The 14,658-nt window shown below is 52.7% G+C and overlaps 1 pseudogene across 1 annotated transcript in view; it reads left to right on the forward strand.

Moving 5' to 3' along the window:
• The first annotated feature begins 5,768 nt into the window (after positions 1-5,768).
• The window catches only part of LOC146808618 (immunoglobulin superfamily member 1-like), a 364,489-nt pseudogene continuing 355,599 nt past the window's right edge, over positions 5,769-14,658 (forward strand). The window contains exon 1 of the transcript XR_014967581.1: positions 5,769-6,021. The product of XR_014967581.1 is annotated as an immunoglobulin superfamily member 1-like (transcript). The remainder of the gene's footprint in view (positions 6,022-14,658) is intronic.

Raw genomic sequence — 14,658 nt, forward strand, 5'->3', positions numbered from 1 at the left:
GACTCCATGTCACCAAGGCACAAGACTCCATGTCACCAAGACACGAGACTCCATGCCACCAAGACACGAGACTTCATGTCACCAAGACACGAGACTCCATGCCACCAAGACACAAGACGCCATGTCACCAAGGCACGAGACGCCATGTCACCAAGACACGAGACTTCATGTCACCAAGACACGAGACTTCATGTCACCAAGACACGAGACTTCATGTCACCAAGGCACGAGACTCCATGCCACCAAGACACGAGACTCCATGTCACCAAGGCACGAGACTCCATGTCACCAAGGCACGAGACTTCATGTCACCAAGGCACGAGACTTCATGTCACCAAGACACGAGACTTCATGTCACCAAGACACGAGACTCCATGTCAACAAGACACGAGACTCCATGTCACCAAGACACGAGACTTCATGTCACCAAGACACGAGACTTCAAGTCACCAAGACACGAGACTTCATGTCACCAAGACACGAGACTTCATGTCACCAAGGCACGAGACTCCATGCCACCAAGACACGAGACTCCATGTCACCAAGGCACGAGACTCCATGCCACCAAGGCACGAGACTTCATGTCACCAAGACACGAGACTTCATGTCACCAAGACACGAGACTTCATGTCACCAAGACACGAGACTCCATGCCACCAAGACACGAGACTCCATGTCACCAAGACACGAGACTCCATGTCACCAAGACACGAGACTTCATGTCACCAAGAAACGAGACTTCATGTCACCAAGACACGAGACTTCATGTCACCAAGACCCGAGACTTCATGTTACCAAGACACGAGACTCCATGTCACCAAGACACGAGACTCCATGTCACCAAGACACGAGACTTCATGTCACCAAGACACAAGACTCCATGTCACCAAGACACGAGACTCCATGCCACCAAGACACGAGACTTCATGTCACCAAGACCCGAGACTTCATGCCACCAAGACACGAGACTTCATGTCACCAAGGCACGAGACTCCATGTCACCAAGACACGAGACTTCATGTCACCAAGACACGAGACTTCATGTCACAAAGACACCTGACTTCATGTCACCAAGACACGAGACTTCATGTCACCAAGACATGAGACTTCATGTCACCAAGACAAGAGACTTCATGTCACCAAGGCACGAGACTCCATGCCACCAAGACACGAGACTCCATGTCACCAAGGCACGAGACTCCATGTCACCAAGGCACGAGACTTCATGTCACCAAGGCACGAGACTTCATGTCACCAAGACACGAGACTTCATGTCACCAAGACACGAGACTCCATGTCACCAAGACACGAGACTCCATGTCACCAAGACACGAGACTTCATGTCACCAAGACACGAGACTTCATGTCACCAAGACACGAGACTTCATGTCACCAAGGCACGAGACTCCATGCCACCAAGACACGAGACTCCATGTCACCAAGGCACGAGACTCCATGCCACCAAGGCACGAGACTTCATGTCACCAAGGCACGAGACTTCATGTCACCAAGACACGAGACTTCATGTCACCAAGACACGAGACTTCATGTCACCAAGACACGAGACTTCATGTCACCAAGACACGAGACTTCATGTCACCAAGGCACGAGACTCCATGCCACCAAGACACGAGACTTCATGTCACCAAGGCACGAGACTCCATGCCACCAAGACACGAGACTCCATGTCACCAAGGCACGAGACTCCATGTCACCAAGACACGAGACTTCATGTCACCAAGACCCGAGACTTCATGTCACAAAGACCCGAGACTTCATGTCACCAAGACACGAGACTTCATGTCACCAAGACACGAGACTTCATGTCACCAAGACCCGAGACTTCATGTCACCAAGACACGAGACTTCATGTCACCAAGGCAGGAGACTTCATGTTACCAAGACACGAGACTCCATGTCACCAAGACACGGGACTCCATGTCACCAAGACACGAGACTCCATGTCACCAAGACACGAGACTCCATGCCACCAAGACACGAGACTTCATGTCACCAAGACACGAGACTCCATGCCACCAAGACACGAGACTCCATGTCACCAAGGCACGAGACTCCATGTCACCAAGACACGAGACTTCATGTCACCAAGACACGAGACTTCATGTCACCAAGACACGAGACTTCATGTCACCAAGACACGAGACTTCATGTCACCAAGACACGAGACTTCATGTCACCAAGGCACGAGACTCCATGCCACCAAGACACGAGACTCCATGTCACCAAGGCACGAGACTCCATGTCACCAAGGCACGAGACTTCATGTCACCAAGGCACGAGACTTCATGTCACCAAGACACGAGACTTCATGTCACCAAGACACGAGACTCCATGTTACCAAGACACGAGACTCCATGTCACCAAGACACGAGACTTCATGTCACCAAGACACGAGACTTCATGTCACCAAGACACGAGACACGAGACTCCATGTCACCAAGACACGAGACTTCATGTCACCAAGACACGAGACTTCATGTCACCAAGGCACGAGACTTCATATCACCAAGGCACGAGACTCCATGCCACCAAGACACGAGACTCCATGCCACCAAGGCACGAGACTCCATGCCACCAAGGCACGGGACTTCATGTCACCAAGACACGAGACTTCATGTCACCAAGACACGAGACTTCATGTCACCAAGGCACGAGACTTCATGCCACCAAGACACGAGACTTCATGTCACCAAGGCACGAGACTTCATGTCACCAAGACACGAGACTTCATGTCACCAAGACACGAGACTTCATGTCACCAAGACACGAGACTTCATGTCACCAAGACACGAGACTTCATGTCACCAAGGCACAAGACTTCATGCCACCAAGGCACGAGACTTCATGTCACCAAGGCACGAGACTTCATGCCACCAAGACACGAGACTCCATGTCACCAAGGCACGAGACTCCATGTCACCAAGACACGAGACTTCATGTCACCAAGGCACGAGACTTTAAGTCACCAAGACACGAGACTTCATGTCACCAAGACACGAGACTCCATGTCACCAAGACACGAGACTTCATGTCACCAAGAAACGAGACTTCATGTCACCAAGACACGAGACTTCATGTCACCAAGACACGAGACTTCATGTCACCAAGACACGAGACTCCATGTCACCAAGACACGAGACTCCATGCCACCAAGACACGAGACTCCATGCCACCAAGACACGAGACTTCATGTCACCAAGACACGAGACTTCATGTCACCAAGACACGAGATTCCATGCCACCAAGACACGAGACTCCATGCCACCAAGACACGAGACTTCATGTCACCAAGACACGAGACTCCATGTCACCAAGACACGAGACTCTATGTCACCAAGACACGAGACTCCATGGCACCAAGACACGAGACTTCATGTCACCAAGACACGAGACTCCATGCCACCAAGACACGAGACTCCATGTCACCAAGGCACGAGACTCCATGTCACCAAGACACGAGACTTCATGTCACCAAGACACGTGACTTCATGTCACCAAGACACGAGACTTCATGTCACCAAGACACGAGACTTCATGTCACCAAGACACGAGACTTCATGTCACCAAGACACGAGACTTCATGTCACCAAGACACGAGACTTCATGTCACCAAGACAAGAGACTTCATGTCACCAAGGCACGAGACTCCATGCCACCAAGACACGAGACTTCATGTCACCAAGGCACGAGACTCCATGCCACCAAGACACGAGACTCCATGTCACCAAGACACAAGACTTCATGTCACCAAGACACGAGACTTCATGTCACCAAGGCACGAGACTCCATGCCACCAAGACACGAGACTCCATGTCACCAAGGCACGAGACTCCAAGTCACCAAGACACGAGACTTCATGTCACCAAGACCCGAGACTTCATGTCACCAAGACACAAGACTTCATGTCACCAAGACACGAGACTTCATATCACCAAGACCCGAGACTTCATGTCACCAAGACACGAGACTTCATGTCACCAAGGCACGAGACTTCATGTCACCAAGACACAAGACTTCATGTTACCAAGACACGAGACTCCATGTCACCAAGACACGAGACTCCATGTCACCAAGACACGAGACTCCATGTCACCAAGACACGAGACTCCATGCCACCAAGACACGAGACTTCATGTCACCAAGACACGAGACTCCATGTCACCAAGGCACGAGACTCCATGTCACCAAGACACGAGACTTCATGTCACCAAGACACGAGACTTCATGTCACCAAGACACGAGACTTCATGTCACCAAGACACGAGACTTCATGTCACCAAGACATGAGACTTCATGTCACCAAGACAAGAGACTTCATGTCACCAAGGCACGAGACTCCATGCCACGAGACTCCATGTCACCAAGGCACGAGACTTCATCTCACCAAGGCACGAGACTTCATGTCACCAAGATACGAGACTTCACGTCACCAAGACACGAGACTCCATGTCACCAAGACACGAGACTCCATGTCACCAAGACACGAGACTTCATGTCACCAAGACACGAGACTCCATGTCATCAAGACACGAGACTTCATGTCACCAAGACACGAGACTTCATGTCACCAAGACACGAGACTTCATGTCACCAAGACACGAGACTTCATGTCACCAAGGCACGAGACTCCATGCCACCAAGACACGAGACTCCATGTCACCAAGGCACGAGACTCCATGCCACCAAGACCCGAGACTCCATGTCACCAAGACACGAGACTTCATGTCACCAAGACACGAGACTTCATGTCACCAAGACACGAGACTCCATGTCACCAAGGCATGAGACTCCATGCCACCAAGACACGAGACTCCATGTCACCAAGGCACGAGACTCCATGTCACCAAGACACGAGACTCCATGTCACCAAGACACGAGACTCCATGTCACCAAGACACGAGACTTCATGCCACCAAGACACGAGACTCCATGTCACCAAGACACGAGACTCCATGTCACCAAGACACGAGACTCCATGTCACCAAGGCACGAGACTCCATGTCACCAAGACACGAGACTTCATGTCACCAAGACACGAGACTCCATGTCACCAAGACACGAGACTCCATGTCACCAAGACACGAGACTTCATGTCACCAAGGCACGAGACTTCATGTCACCAAGACACGAGACTTCATGTCACCAAGACACGAGACTCCATGTCACCAAGGGCCACTGGTTCACTCCAGGGCTTTTCTTTTACAAATCATTCTCTCGCACGCGCTACAGCAATAATCAACTGGTGCAGCCAGGACTTCTGGATGGAAAAGGCTGTTAAATAAAAACTAAAGACAAAGTACTGTTTCTTTGACAAATTGCTGAGCTTACACCCGTCTTTGCAGCAGACAATGAACCCACTGAGCAGTTTCACAACTATTGTGTGTGCAGAGGAAGAGTGTCTAAAGATTATTAAACCCGTGCCTAGAATGTCCTTTCTTATCAAAGACTTCAAGTCCATTGGCAGATTTGACCCTGAAAACTGTTTTCATTGCTCCAGGAGATGAATATCTTTTTTGACTGGAAATGATTTTCTCACTTGAGAGAGATTGAGGCCCGGTTCTGTAACAGGAGTTGAGCCCCCTCACAGCTGGACGCGTCCCCGGGCTATTCTCGCTCGTCCTGTGCGTCCTCTGAAGAGGCCCATCCTGTTTGGCTCCAAAGGATGCCTTGAGCCCCGGAGAACAATGGCCGCGAGGGCCCTCCTGCTGGTCACTGGCACCGGCCACGCCCCCGTGCCAGCCCACGGAACCAAGGCTCGCAGACCCAGCCCTGCAGAGGAGTCCAGAGCTGCAAACCTCGACCCCCCTCAAGCGGACCCAGCTCTCGGGAGGGACCCAGAGGGACCCTGGTCCAGGCCGCCACTGCGTAAAAGAGGCCCAGGCCAGCTCTCGGGAAGGACCCAGAGCCGGTGCGAGGCCGAGGAGTCCCTACAGAAGCTGCTGGTCTGTGTGATGCTCCGCCCATGAGAGGACGCGTCCGGGAGGGACATGAGGTGTTCAGGTAATGGACGCTGCGAAGAGGTGACGTCTCATAGTGAGTACTCGATATAAGGCATCCCGTTCCACAACACAGCATAACATTTCCCAATGTTACCACATCTCCACAGCCTTTGTTTACTCCAGGTCCGCTGTGGTACAAACCGTACACCCCAACAGACTCTATTTATGCGGGAGACTCCCGAGTTAAAAAAAAACAAGCATTGAAAATGCAATAGGTCTCGCCTTTGTTTAAGTTAAGGCCATTTGCTTGCTAATGATATTGTATAGCAAAGCAAATGGCTTTAAATGGCTTTAACTTAATAAAAGGCGAGACCTATTGCATTTTCAATGCTTGTTCTCTTTGGGAGGCGCAGCTGGGTGTTTAATTGACAGAAGCTATTTCCGAAGAGTGGAAGACGGGCCACTCCTGGGCTTCCGTAGTTTACAGCGAATGTTCAGTTACAACTGGACAAGTATGATCTGATTGGTGAACTGGTGCAGCACAATCAGGATGAAACAAGGCTCCCTAACGGAGAAGCGAGAAGGATAGCCGTGAGGATAGCTCACTCGGTCAGAGCTCCTGCTGCAGGGCCCGGAGAGAAGCCTGCGAGTCACTTGTTACCGTCTCATATTATAACTTTGCGGGTTAATGTGCCTGTTGTAGGTCACTGACGCTTCAGATGTAAGCCTCATCCAGCCGCTGGTGGATGCTGGTTGTGTGGGGCCCACTCGTTCAGCACGAGCTTTCGAACCTAAAGCGCATTGCATGCTGGGGGTTAGAACCTGTCAAAGCTGGAGCCCACGAGCGAACACAGTGCAACCAATGATTGCCTATAAAGTGGGCTGATTGACGGGGTCACAGAATAGAGGGAACTATGTCAGGGTAGGACACCCGGCATATTACTACCCGGCCCCAGAGATGAGCTTCAGATCCTCAAAACACAGTTTATCTTTTTTTTCTTTGTACTTCGTATCGGGACTTTGCGACTTTCAAAGTGTTTGCTTGAACATGTTAGGAAAGTCTCACTAGACGGATACATTAGCATGATTTTAGTAGCGCTATGAAGAAACAAATAATGTGGCAGCCGTCGCTATACAAAAACAAGCATTTGCAATGCAATAGGTCTCGCATTATTAAAGTTTGAGCTGTAGAGAGAGAGGTAGAGAGAGAGGTAGAGAGAGGTAGAGAGAGAGAGGTAGAGAGAGAGAGGTAGAGAGAGGTAGAGAGGGAGAGGTGGAGTGAGAGAAGTAGAGAGAGAGAGGTAGAGAGGTGTAGAGAGGTAGAGAGGTAGAGAGAGAGGTAGAGAGAGAGAGGTAGAGAGAGAGGTAGAGAGAGAGAGGTAGAGAGGTAGAGAGAGAGAGGTAGAGAGGTGTAGAGAGGTACAGAGAGAGGTAGAGGTAGAGAAGTAGAGGTAGAGAGAGGGCGAGAGGTAGAGAGAGAGGAAGAGAGATATAGAGTGAGGTAGAGAGAGAGAGGTAGAGAGAGAGTGGTAGAGAGGTAGAGAGAGAGAGTCAGAGAGAGAGAGAGAGAGGTAGAGAGGGAGAGAGGTAGAGGGAGAGAGGTAACGAGAGGTAGAGAGAGGTAGATAGAGAGATAGAGAGAGAGAGAGAGAGAGAGAGAGAGAGAGAGAGAGAGGTAGAGAGGTAGGGAGAGGTAGAGGTAGAGGTAGAGAGAGGTAGAGAGAGGTAGAGAGAGGCAGAGAGAGAGAGGGAGAGAGGTAGACAGAGAGAAGTAGAGAGGTAGAGAGGTGTAGAGAGGTAGAGAGAGAGAGGTAGAGAGGTAGAGAGAGAGAGGTAGAGAGGTAGAGAGAGAGGTAGAGAGAAGAAGAGAGTTAGAGAGTTAGAGAGAGGTAGAGAGGTAGTGAGGCAGAAAGATGTAGAGGTAGATAGATGTAGAGAGGTAGAGAGAGAGGTAGAGAGAGGTAGAGAGAGGTAGAGAAGTAGAGGTAGAGAGAGGGAGAGAGGTAGAGAGAGGGAGAGAGGTAGAGAGAGGTAGAGAGAGATAGAGAGGTAGAGAAAGAAAGATAGAGAGAGGTAGAGAGAGAGAAGTAGAGAGAGAGGTAGAGAGAGAGAGGTAGAGATAGAGGTAGAGAGGTAGAGAGAGATAGAGAGGTAGAGAAAGAAAGATAGAGAGAGGTAGAGAGAGAGGTAGAGAGAGAGAGAGAGAGGTAGAGAGGTAGAGAGAGGTAGAGAGGTAGAGAGAGAGAGGTAGAGAAAGAAAGATAGAGAGAGGTAGAGAGAGAGGTAGAGAGAGAGAGTGAGGTAGAGAGGTAGAGAGAGGTAGAGAGGTAGAGAGAGAGAGGTAGAGAAAGAAAGATAGAGAGAGGTAGAGAGAGAGAGGTAGAGAGAGAGAAGTAGAGAGAGTGGTAGAGAGAGAGAGGTATAGGGAGGTAGAGAGGGGTAGAGAGAGAGAGGTAGAGAGAGAGGTAGAGAGGGGTAGAGAGAGAGAGGTAGAGAGAGAGGTAGAGAGAGAGGTAGAGAGAGAGAGGTGGAGAGAGAGTTAGATAGAGAGAGGTGTGTTAGCTAAAGTCTTGCAGACATTGACACCGATACTGAAACGGACAAGGATATTAGACCCCAGACCAGGAGTAGGAAAGGCAGTGGCGGGGGAATTGTAGGGCAGGCCAGGGAAAGCACGTGCTATCTCTAATCGTCCCCATATTGCCGTTTGTTTTCTTGCTGGCTTTGACCCGGGGTTCCTTTGGGACTATCATTTGCTGGGTTTGTCCCTTGGGATTTCTGTGGTAAAGGCGCCTCCAATTAAGAACAAACGTGATCTTCCTTCCAGTGATCCAGCTGGACACCTCTCCACCTACTCCCGCAGCTGAGGGAAGGAAACAGAGCCCATTGGCTGAGAGTGTCTCTTACCACCCCATACATGTGAGACGGTTCTTCCGCACCCTTGTCTCAAGCTGGCAGGACCGGACTGGGAACCAAAACCGGCCCCCACCCATGCGGCCCACCGGGGGAATGCCCGGTGCCCGCTACGGCCAGTCCGGCCCTGCAAGCTGGGTGCCATCCAACAGAGCCTCTGGATAGGTATTATGCACGCTTTCACATTCAGTGAAGGAGCAGCTCGCCGTCCAGTCCCAGAACCGCCATCGTGCCACTTGCCATCCCTTGCCATCGGCTAAGGAAACTGAGTAACTCGGAGGTGACTGCCATGGCATTCGTGATTTTAGCAGTATGCTCGTCAAACTTGTCTGCCTAGCTGATGAGCACTCGTAAACTTCCATCCACCGACACAGCTCAGAAGCTTCTGCTTACACAACTCACCAGTTTACACAGAAATAAACAAATTCAGATCAATTGGCAGGAGCAGAAACACCCACAAATGAATAAAGAAAGATCTTGCCGCTTCACAACCTCATGGTGCCATGAGCCACAAGAGCTGTGATAATGAACTCTTGATAACTAAAAAGGGCCTGGCATGTGCAGACCAGTGCGTTACGTGCAGACGCGAGAGTAATGACGGAGGTCGCAGCTTATCTACTTTTCAGGCAAGACCATGACCTTCGGAGATTTTTCTTCTTTTGCTGCTTTGCACTTGGCAATAAATATCACGGGGAGGCTGTCCCGACGTGCAGACTATGCTGCTCAAAGGGAGGCCATTCTGCCCCTTTGTCCTCAACAAGTGCGCGAGGGAACAAAAGCAGGCCTGTGCTCAGTGGCTGTGTCTGCTGCTGTCACAGCGGCGCCAGCTGCTGCCAGACCAAGCTTCCGTGAGCAGGGTCAGCCGAAATCCATGTCTCCTTCATCCCCTTCCACAAGGACTCGGCTGTCTATCGCGGCCACTATCAATTACACACAACATTTGGTTTCCCATGGAGTGTTTGTACAGGAAGGCAGGGCCCTGTTGAAGCAGCGGGCAGCGATCGTAAGCAACGGCGCTCACCCCGCGTTAATGCACAATAGTCTCGCCCATTCCGGAGAGCCGCACAATGGAGACAGGCCGTCTGCATGACAGACTGCAGGCGGCTGCAGGGCATCCAAAATTTATGATGTTTTCCTACGAATCATGTTTAGGATTGCACCAGCATGCTGGCTTGCTTCCTGTGTGCGACTTCCTTCCTCTCCTTTCTCAAAACAAAACAGGGAAAACATAGTATTTGTGCTAAAGAAAAAGAAACGTCTTAAACCAGTTGACGTCCTAATAAGACAAGAGGAAGGGAAAGCGTTCGCTTTTACTTCCGCTTCAAAAACATAGAAGCCCGCGAGTGGTGCGCGCGCGCCACTGCGAGCCGTGTGCTTTCAATTATCGCACCTGTGTCTGGGCACGATAATTGAAACCACATGACGGCCTATTGGTGTCTATTACGCGCACCAAGCGCGTAATAGACCCCAATAGGCCATGGGCGGCGCAATGCGCCCGCCTTTGGCCAATTGCGTGCAGTCTTTAATAAAAAGACGCACGCAAAGGCCAATCGGGTAGCAGAAAAGGAAATGCACACGCACGAGCATGTTCAATTCCTAGGTCAGCTACCAAACCCCGTTTTTCCCTTACAAAATGTCTCGCGCTGCACGAGAACTGCTCCGCAGTGCAACGCTAGGCGCGAGACCTAAAAAGGCATTCTGATATACTGATTACTACGGTGCCAGCTTTAACCAGCGACGCAAGGGAGGAGGGAGGGATGTTGGTGGAAATTAAAGCGGGACGGGGGAGGAGGGAAGGGGGTAAAGGAAGCAGAAACAGCTGGGAGGAGGCTGGGGTAAAACAACATAAGCACCGGAGCAGCAACGGCAGGAGTGAATTAGGGACTGCATAGACATGTAAAAAGGTAAATAACGTGCTTAGTGAAAGAAGCATAATTTTAAAAGGTTTGCGCCTCTGCAAAACATAATATAAATACAACAATATCTCAGCCGGATTCATTAAGACTGATTATATTTGTATGTACAAGACATTACAATAAAGGAACAAAGGGCGAGAGACTTCAAAATATTTGTTAAATGTGCTCTTGGGCATCATATATTTTTAGAAGACCAAAAAAATATATACAACAGTTGTAACAGCACTGTCAGGCATGAATGCGAAGGCAACCCAAAAGAGAAGTGCACATCGTGCTCGTGACAGGAAGTGACGGCGCGAGTGACAACGTGAAAAAACACACTACAGCGCAAGGCGCAAGGAAACCGTAATGTACAATATATACAAGATAAAAAGGTTCACACAGTAATTGTTTCAGATAAATAGATTGTCATTTTCAATATTGTGGAGAACCAAAGTTCGAGGTGCGCCTGAGGCGTTTTGGCTGGTGGGCGAGTGTTGACGGCGTTTCGATCCTGTTAAGTTAGGATCATCATCAGGACCGGGTGGCCTATTTGATGAGTGCTGTATGGAAAAAGGAGAGTATCAGAGCGGCTGGGGAAAGAGAGACAGGGGGAGGAGCGGTAGAAATGAAAGCTGGAGGGAGGAGAGGTATGCCTACCTGAGGCACGTACGGTTCAGTGCTAGTGTAAGGAGGGTGTTAGACGGACCGGGAGGGTCGGCCGAGGACAAGGGGAGAGGTCTCCGGGGAGAGCCGTCTCCAGCGATCGTACAGACGAATAACTTCCCCCCCACAGATGTACCCCACACAAAGATAAGGTTTAACGTTCTTTATAAGCAATCTTTAGGTACGATAGAATGGTACAAGGAGGTCAGGACTCAGGGGTCCCCTCGATTCTAGTCTCTTGGTTGGGAAAGGGGGTAGTGGGACAGTCTTGTTACCAATCTGGTAGATGCGATGATATGATGGATAGCTCACAATCCTCGAGCTCGGCGTTCTAGATGGACGGGCCGCGGCAGCGCCGGCAGGTCCCGAGATGATCGTAGGTAGCGACGGTCCGCGGCGGCGCCAGCAGGTCCCGGTGAAGGTGGTAGTTACAACGGTCCGCGGCAGCGCCAGCAGGTACCGACGAGGATGAAGGATGCAGAAGGTTGCGGCAGTGCCAGCAGGCAGGACGATAGTTCGCAAGGCAGGGCTACGGCAGCGCCAGTAGTCCGTCAAGGATGAGTTCTTCACGGTGTCTCTCGACTCCAGGATACAACTGCCTTCCTGCTCTGGAGCTGCCCCAGTTATAGGTCTGGCGCCCTTTGATGTCCGGACCCTCGCACTTGGAGGTCGGGAGGTCCGGGATGAGGGAGTCCAGACACCCAGTAGGGGGGTGGAGCCAGCGCCCGGGGGAGCTGGGGGGCGATCGGCACCTGGCGGGGGAGAGCCATCGACACTTCTTTCTCCCATTGACCTGCCAAGTGGTCCGTTCACCTCCTGGGTGGATGGTGGTGCCGGGATGTCGGGGCCTGGCCAGGCCCAGGGTTAGGGTCGAGCTGAGGCTACGCGGCCTCGTGGTGCCGTGTCCAAGATGGCGGCAGGGCCGGGCGAGGGAGCCGGTAGTGGTTCGGCCCCATGATACAGAGATGTCCGGGGGCAGGAGTCCCGTATGAGACGGGGTGCGGGTTGCTTCTGTGGGTAACACCTGGAGGGCCGGGGCTCGGGCCCTGTCATGCGGGGAGGGAGCAAGCCCTTCATGTGGCCTGTCCAACATGCGTCCCCCCCAGCTGAAGGCGGGGAGGGTCACCCATCCTCTTGGGGACTCTCCTCGTCGAGGCGGAAAAAGCGTGACAGGCCATCCGCGTTGGCGTGGTCTTGGCCAGGTCGATGTTCCACAGTGAAGTCCATCCCCTGCAGGGAGATGGACCAACGCAATAGTTTGGGGTTTTCCCCCCCATCTGCATTAGCCACTGCAGGGGCCGATGATCTGTTTGCACCCGGAAGTGGGTACCGAAGAGATAGGGCCGGAGTTTTTTGAGGGCCCACACCACTGCGAAGGCCTCCCTCTCGATGGTGCTCCAGCGCTGTTCTCGGGCCAGGAGGCGTCTGCTGATGAAGGCCACTGGTTGGTCAAGTCCCTCAGAGTTCAACTGGGAGAGGACCGCCCCGATGCCATGGTCGGAGGCATCTGTTTGTACGATGAATTCCCGACTGTAGTCGGGGGCCTGGAGCACAGGGGCAGTGCACATGGCGGCCTTCAGTTTCTCGAAGGCCGCTTGACAGTCTGGGGTCCAGTTGACCTCCTTCGGGTGGTTTTTGGATGTGAGTTCCGTGAGGGGCCCCACAAGGCTGCCATAGTCCCTCACGAACCGCCGGTAGTAGCCGGTGAGCCCCAAGAAGGCTCGGACCGCGTGACTGGAGGCTGCCAGGACTGGATGGCAGCGATCTTGAGTTGTAGAGGGGCCACCAGACCGCTTCCCACCTGGTGTCCGAGATAGGTCACGGACCCCTGACCAATTTGGCACTTGCTGGCCTTGATTGTGAGGCCGGCCCGTTGGAGGGCCTGCAGGACCTCTCGGAGGTGGTGGCGGTGGTCGGACCAGTGGCGGCTGTACACAGCGATATCGTCCAGGTAGGCGGCGCTGAACTCCTCGAGTCCCGCCAAGACCTGGTTCACCAGTCGCTGAAAAGTAGCTGGGGCATTCTTCATGCCGAATGGCATGACTTTGAAGTGGTAGTGGCCATCGGGTGTGGAAAAGGCGGATCGTTCTTGAGCCCGGGGTGTGAGACCGATCTGGCAGTAGCCCGCTGTCAGGTCGAAGATGCTGAGGTAGCGGGCAGCCCCCATGCGGTCGATCAGTTCATCCGCTCGGGGGATGGGATGAGCGTCGGTTCTGGTGACAGCATTCAAGCCCCGATAGTCGACGCAGAATCGGAGCTCAGGAGTGGTGCCGGGGGCAGCAGCTTTGGGGACCAGCACGACCGGGCTGGCCCAGGGGCTGTCCGAGGGCTCGATGACCCCGAGCGTGAGCATTTTTGACACCTCCTCTTGGATGCAGGCCCGTACCCGATCTGGTACGCGGTACGCCCGATGTCTGATAGGGGGACTGTCCCCAGTGTCCACGTCGTGCAAGCACCAGGGGGTGACCCCTGGGGTGAGGGAAAACAGGGTCGCAAACTGCAGCAGGAGGTCCCGGCAGCCTTGGCGCTGTTCCGGGGTGAGGGCATCTGAGAGTCGGACCCCGTCCACGGAACCATCTGTCTCACGAGTCTTTAGGAGATCAGGGAGAGGCTCGGAGTCTTCTTCCGCTCCACTGTCTGTAGCCATCAGGAGGCTGAGCTCCGAGCGCACAAAGTGGGGTTTGAGTCTGTTGGCGTGGAGGACCCGGAGGGGGTTCCGTGGAGATTCCATGTCGATGAGATAGGTGACGGGGCTCTTGCGCTCGACCACTTTGAAGGGCCCCGTCCACTTGTCCTGCAAGGCACATGGTTCGGTGGGGGCCATCACCCACACTTGTTGGCCAGGTTCGAATTCGATGGAGGAGGCATTTTGATCGTACCATTTTTTCATGTCCTCCTGACTGGCCTCAAGGTTCGCTTTCGCCATTTCTCTGAATCGCCTGGTCTGATTGCGTAGGGTCAGGAGGTACTTGAAGACGTCTGGAGGGGTCTTTAGGGGGGCCATCTCCCAACCTTCTTTGACTAGGCTGAGGGGCCCTCGCACAGGGTGCCCGTACAAGAGTTCGAACGGGCTAAAGCCGAGGGACTTCTGGGGGACTTCTCGATATGCGAAGAGGAGGCACGGAAGTAGCACATCCCACTGGCGACGGAGGGGCTCTTCCAACCCCCCAATCATTCCCTTGAGCGTGCGGTTGAACCGCTCGACTAGTCCGTTTCCTTGAGGG

The sequence above is a fragment of the Triturus cristatus genome, chromosome 8 (genome assembly GCF_964204655.1).
Source record: "Triturus cristatus chromosome 8, aTriCri1.1, whole genome shotgun sequence".
Lineage (NCBI taxonomy): Eukaryota > Metazoa > Chordata > Amphibia > Caudata > Salamandridae > Triturus > Triturus cristatus.